Source organism: Ochlerotatus camptorhynchus, unplaced genomic scaffold (assembly GCF_037179485.1).
Source record: "Ochlerotatus camptorhynchus isolate MF236.1 unplaced genomic scaffold, CSIRO-AGI_Acam_v1.1 ptg000406l, whole genome shotgun sequence".
NCBI lineage: Eukaryota > Metazoa > Arthropoda > Insecta > Diptera > Culicidae > Ochlerotatus > Ochlerotatus camptorhynchus.
In genome coordinates, this window is record NW_027040892.1 from 1,154,378 (window position 1) to 1,161,464 (window position 7,087).

The 7,087-nt window shown below is 35.4% G+C and overlaps 1 protein-coding gene across 1 annotated transcript in view; it reads right to left on the minus strand.

Annotated features, from left to right (window-relative positions):
* Nucleotides 1–5,122, minus strand: part of Nost (Nostrin) — a 90,256-nt gene extending 85,134 nt beyond the window's left edge. The window contains exon 1 of the mRNA XM_065233631.1: nt 4,808–5,122. The gene's annotated coding sequence lies outside the window, so the exon portion shown is untranslated. The remainder of the gene's footprint in view (nt 1–4,807) is intronic.
* Nucleotides 5,123–7,087: the final 1,965 nt, after the last annotated feature.

Consider the following 7,087-nt stretch of genomic DNA (forward strand, 5'->3'; position numbering starts at 1 on the left):
TTTGTATGGATCGTGAATTCTTGCTAAAATCTTATCCCTAAAATGTCACACGTAGCTTGTGGAAAGCCCCTCATTTGTCCATAGAACAGACCCATTTCAGACACACTTAAAACCTGTTCGATGCCAATCTTCATGTTCATTGAATACTTGTCCGAAGACGATTAATTGATACCAAAAACTAATAATGTTTTACAATCACCTTAGGGACTGTTCATAAACTACGTTAACAGTTTTTGAGTGATTTATATCCCTTGCTTCATAAACAGTAGCTCTTATTTTTTTTTTAAATTAAAATGATCCGACAACATTTGCCAAACCTCCTCTCCCTAAACTGTCTTCAAAGTTTATGGACAGCCTCTTAGTAACATAAATGTATTGCCGATTTGGGATGCTCCGAGCAGTGACAATTTTGTATTGATAGGGGTGATGATTTTTTCAAAATGATATCAGAAAGTTGTTCTAAAACAAAAAAAAAACGTTAGTGTTTGACGGTCCTTTTAGTGATTTGATTTGATGTAAAATTTATGATTTCAGCAGCCTTCTAGCAATCGGATGTCAATACAGTCAGCCGTCGGTAGCAATATGATTATTAGCTATTAAAATAAATTATGATGAGAACTGTAAAACTTAATGGCTCACAAACGTAAGGCAACATGGTTCACTAAAATAGGGCAAATGATATAACCAAAAAAAACCTTCTGCTGATGAGCAACGGGTAAAGAATGGCAATGAACATCACATATGCTTACCGATAAATAATTTTAAATGGCATAGATGGACATTAAATTTTCATATCAAAATTTCACGTTTTTATATTTATTAATATTTAGGCGACTTTAATAATCACATTTTTTTTAATTGTTGCCTTGTGCAAATTTTAAAGTTAAATCTGCAGTAGTAAATCTACAGGAAGCATTGTTTTAAATGTTGATGTTCAACTAAATGGATCACTTGATATAATCATAAAATTAACCATTAATATTTAAGACAATATTTTTATCCATATAAATGTTGTCTAGAAAATTTATCTAGAGGGGGCCTAGGAGGGGAGCCTGTTTATTTTTTTATTTTTTGCTAAACTATGGTTAAATAAAAACTTGCCAACTTGCAATCAAATTGCGTCAAGGCAACTTGTTTTTGGGTTCCTTTTCCTGTGACCAATAGACATTGAGGGTACTATTATTTTAATGGTGAAACAATAAATTTGATTATATTTATTTCATAACAACGCTTGGGACCTCGGTTGGGGTAGCATAAAAAGCTTACTGATTTTGAACAAGCAATGATCATGATTTTTGTAATGAAATCATAGTATCCGTATGTCATAAATTTAAGCATCTCTAACTTAAGAAAATGCTCAAAGTTAAGTAATTCCATGAATTATGTGACTAGCTTTTTTGTTCACATTTGAATATTTCCTAATCAGTTAAATCTTAGCCATAGGAACCAAAATTAAATTCTAGGAGTTTGAATTTGAAACATGGGAAAGTGCACACTGAATAAATTTCAAACATTTAAGCCTTAGAAACTTTTTATTGACAGGAGCTTTTTCATTGTTCTTGATTTATTAAATAAAAAAAAAATACACACACAAAGCAAGGATTTTGTGTGTGCTACGACATTCAAATCATCCTACAGCTGAATTCCGGGCATAAATATGTAGAAATTTCCACCTCTTCGTTATTCTGAATTCCGGAGTGCTAATTCTTGACAATGTAACTAGATCACCAAGGCACGGATCTTTCCTATAGATAATGTACAAAAATATCCATAAAATCTAGATTCATTATTCAAGATTCCATCAGATTCAGCTAATTGAATCTTTTGAATATTTCCTGAACAACCTACAGTCTTCAAAGAACAATGAATTTTTAAACAGTTGAAGATCCTCAGAACATAATCAACCTGAAATCTTGGAAAAATATCCAGAGAACTTTACAAACCACGTTACAGACCACGTCTATATGGAGATCTTTTGAATATTTCATGCTGTCTAGGAAGGATTTCTGAAAGAATATCTTGTAATTTATGCAACGTTTGATTAACATCTACAAAACTCCCTTAAGTTTTACAACTTTCCGTAACTTCTATGAAGTTCACTGATTTTTTTTTAAATTCCATATTTTCCAATCTCCCTTAATTTTACCAAGATCTCTGAACATCTTTGTGCTTCTGGAAAGACACTTATCACTTGAATCACTTCAATTCTTGAACATTTGGAAAGTTCCTTGAAATTTAACGAAGTTCCCAAAACCTCCGAAAAGCTCATAGAGCTTTTTTGAAGTAAGATCGATGATAAATTGCAATGGAGTTCCCTAAACTGAAGTGAGGATCCCTGAAGTTCTTAGAAGTTTATTGAACCATGTTTAGATCTTCTAGAAAATTCCCTGGACTTATTCAAAATTCCTTACTTTATATGAAGTTTAACGTAGCTCCTCAACATGCTACGAAATTTGCTGCACTTCTACGTTTCTCGTTGATTTTTCGCGAAGTTCCAAGAATGTAATTTCTTAAATTTGAACGTAATTTTCACAACTATTCCAAGTCCATCGGGCTTAAAAATGTACCCTAAAATTATATAGAGGTTTCCGATCAAAGATGAGCTTACCTGAAATAAAATAAGGTTTCCTTAACTTCTACGCAGCTCCTAGTCCAGAACATAAGAAAAATAGTCAACATAAAGGACTTTAAAATCAAAACTAACATCGAAGGTGGTCCTCAAATTATTTTTATAAACAAACTAACTTTTTTTATATAAAATCGAATATTATTCAGCAAAGTTGTACCTGATATGATTTCAAGCAACTTTGCTGAAGAAACATTTTTTTTCTTATAATAATAAAATATATAATATCCAATAACGCTTAATTGATAAAACTAAGCTTGTACAAGTAAAAGTACAACGTATAATTTAAGTGACCGTATTTAGGTCTGGTAATTTTTCCCGGTTCACTAGCCAGCCTAAAGGATTAACAAAAAACGGAATAATATAGCAAATTCTTCTTGCTGAAATACCGAAAAGTGCCAAGCACAATTAACTCTTAATAAACTGAAAAGTGTCCAATTGAAAATTACGGAAATGACTTCTCTTAGGTAATCAATATAACATTTTACAAAGTTTAATAAACACTGGCGGTAACATCATCGAATTTACGCAAAATTGAAATCTTTACCATTTACAATAATGATTCAAGCTCTGAGCAACACCTAAGAGCATTGATTATGAAATTAGATAAACAAGAATTTGAGCCTGGGTTTGTTCAGCAACAATATAAATAATCAAGAAAAAACTACAGTGAAACCTCCATGAATTGGCTTCGTTGGGACTATTGACAGTTAAATAAATAAGCAGTTTAAAATAAGGGAAAGTAATGTATCGGATCATCATAAGGATTGTTTTAAACTGGTAATCTTCGAATAAGCTTTGTAAAATAGTAAATTCAAAACAAAAGTATTAAACATATAATGCCTGATTTAATTTTATAACATGTTTATTAATTTATCTTACTGAGGGGAATCCCGAGTAAACAAGGGGAACAGAACATCAAAAATTGATATTAGTTTGATTGATAGAAGATGTAAAATATCAAAAATAATATCAAAAAAAATATCGGACCATAACTGAGTAATATTTAAAGAATAGCAAAAATCAAAGCAAATTAATATCACATTATGCTATTATACCTCATTAAGCTATTGGTTTGTTGTTTAAAATAATCAACTTAATGGCATATTAATAGCTTATCTTGCTATCAGATCAAAATTAGCTCTTAAATTCATGATACCAACATATCATATCAAAACAAAATTTACTTTGATAGCAGAATATGATTTTAACTTGCAATATCGCACACTTTCCAATAACATAATATGATATTGATAGTAAAATTTGATACTATTTAGCTCTGGTTTTGCAATTCCCCTCTATCCGGGATAACTTGTATGTATGTTTGGTTTACAGACTTAAATTGTTTTGTTATGTTCCAATGTAATACAAAATCCTCCTAAATTCCAGAGCATTGTGTCACATTGTAACGTTACGAAATCATACATTAATATATTGTAAACGTCATAAATCATGCCCCACTCCAAGAATAGCAATCCCCATAAGTCATGACGCAATAGCTGAAAATAATAACAGCCAACAGCCAACGTCCTCCACCTGCTTGCAAATCTGTCAAAGTTCAATGGCAACATTGCCAACAATTTCAGGATTTCTCAACATCGCCGGAGTCAAACTTGAAACTCCATAAAACCGAAAACCTAAAATAATGACCATTCCTACCGCACCTTCCGCCACAGAGCGGCTGCAAAAATTGTCACATCGTCACAAATTAATTAGGAAAGACACACAGCTCTAGAAAACTGCCCGTCCGGTCTACCGGTGGTGCCCATTCTTCTCGTCCATCCTTCCCATGCTGGTGTGATCGCTCGTTCGTTTGTCCACCATGGTCCATTCCATCCAAAGCAATTGAGCAATTGACAGTTTAGATAAATTCGCACGAAAACAATAATGCTGCAGCAGTAATTTAACGACGTCTTTAGCGCAATGGCGCGTTGTTTTGACACTTTTTTTTCCTGTATCTCCTCACTCTACGGTATCACAATTATTATTTATAATATATCACACAAAAACACCATGCGGAGAAGCACAATGGCCTCCACCGTCATCACCACTATCCGAATAGCGTTGTTGGTATCACTCTTCTTCTGAGATAAGAGTCTGAGAGCAGCACAATTATCTCCATCAAACAAGTGAATCTTCTGTACGTCGCTCTGGAGGTAACCCTTTATCTTGGGATCTTACATTTTTGCACTTGCTGTTTTTCGTATTCAACACCTTCGTCGACCATCTATACGAACGAAACTGATAAGATCTTCCAACCCCGAGTGGGTGTCCTTCCAATTTCACACTCACACGAGTTTTCTTATCAGCGGAAAAATTCGCGCCCGCTCGCCGATCGTAGAATTGAGTCGCCCGTCGCGCCAAACCACCAAACTATGCGAACACGTCGTCGACTCGGGTATTCGATGGAGCGTGCGAGCGTGTTCTCTTCAGCACGGATCGTGTGGAACTAAAAACACGCCGGAGAGCGATAGTCGACAGGCGAAAACCAGCAAGAACGTTTCGTTTCGTTTCAGTTTTTGCTGTTAGCTGTTTTTCAGTTTTTATTTTTTATTTTATTTTTTGCTGCGCCGCCGGAGAGGCTTACATAACAGAACACTGCAGTCAGACCTATAATCCAATTTTTCCCGTCTTTCAGCGGCTTCGGATGGGTCGGAACTGTGAGAGATGCGGGATTCTCTCTTGGCTCTGTGAGGTGTGCGCCGCTCCAAAAGAAGCCGTGACTCCGTTTCGATCTGGATGATGGAATAAGCGTGTGAGGCATTGGAGCAAAAAAGGGGTCGTCCGGGAATTTGGGGTTTCGGGAGAAAATTGATTTTATGTGCGTTTGGAAAAGGCGAAAATTGAAAGCATGGGAAAGCGGTTTGCAGTCGATGCTGTTGGATACAGTAGATTTGTGAAATAAAAAGCATAATCTGCTCTGTTCTACCAACTCAATTTATATTGGCTTTAGCGAAGCAGAGGTGGGCAGTGCAATTGTTCGCATTTGCACTAAAATGGCTTTGGTACGATTAGAAGGACGTTGTTGGTGTCTACCCAGCGGGCGTCAGTCGAGTGTGTTGTCGAGTGAGAACCATATCTACGCATTTGACTTGCAAGTCCCATGTCAATTGGCACGTGATGATTGTGAAGTACGGGTGGTTCAGGCCGGCGAGGTTTCATTCATTTGTGGCTTATCTCTATCTATGTTTTTTTTTAATTTTATATGTGACAATATACGAAATGTACTATCATTTGTTGAATGTCTTTTAAAAATCCACCAGAGAATCAAGAATGTGCATACCGCACCCTGATAATAGATTAATTTAAATTAAGAAACTTTTATTTTTACGACATAAATACAGCATAGTTAAGATTAATGATTCCATTTAGTAAATTACATATAGACTACAATATACCAAGCGACATAACTCAAATAATAACTAGGTTTCCATGCCAAACGTTTTTTTTTTCAAATGTCGATTTCATATTTTATTTTAGCAATATTGAAAGGACCATAGAGTTATAGAATTATCGACGAATAGAATTTAATTCGTCTATAATCTTAAGGTGGAAGTTGATAGAATCCGAAAATAGCTTCTATTTTAATTATTTTGCCTTCCCACTTCGAATTTTCGATGACACGAATCTCATAATCTGTTAAGATTTCGGGTGCGAAACTATAATCACTCTTTTGCTACATCTCAGCATACATGTGATTACAATTTCCTGAACACAATCTCGCTTTAACGGACCTGGGGACCCTGCAAGACCCGAACGTCTTCCCAAACGGTTTTGTTCTCATGGGAGCTTGCTTAAAAAATTTCTTGTTCACTTTGAAGAAACGGAAGTGGTGAAAATAACAAACCAACACTGTCAAAATCATCGCACTCGAAGCTAGTGCCAAATAGCGCACACTAAGATTAGAGGTACAATTTTTTGGCCGCACTATAACGTCATGAAATTAAGTGGAAAATCGTATAATTCGTGATTCATGATTAAAATTGAACTTTCATCATCACGTTTCTGGGAAGACCAGAATAAACTTCAAGGAGAAGTTGCAAGAACCTTCTGATGGAGGTCAGAAGAAACTTCGGCCGGAGCAAGTCGTAAGAAACAGGACTGTGGAGTGGCAGTTGGAGTCGTGGAGCCGGATTCGGAGTCGGACGCAGTTAAGGAGTCGGAGTTGAAGAAAAAGTACCGACTCCGACTCACCAACGACCACCAAAACCACGAAAAACTATTTCTAATGTGATTTAGGCCCTATGGCCAAAAACTGAAGCACTAGTGTCAAAGCTGGAACACTCACCCTACCAAAATTTGTTTAATCTTCAAAACTGTCAATGGTAATGACTATAGAGCATTTCCAGTCGACCCCTTCCGATTTGAATGAAACATTGCTCATACGATCACTGCTACCAATGGTTGCATTTTTAATATAAATAATTTTTGACGTAGGACTACGTCTTTGATTTCTATATG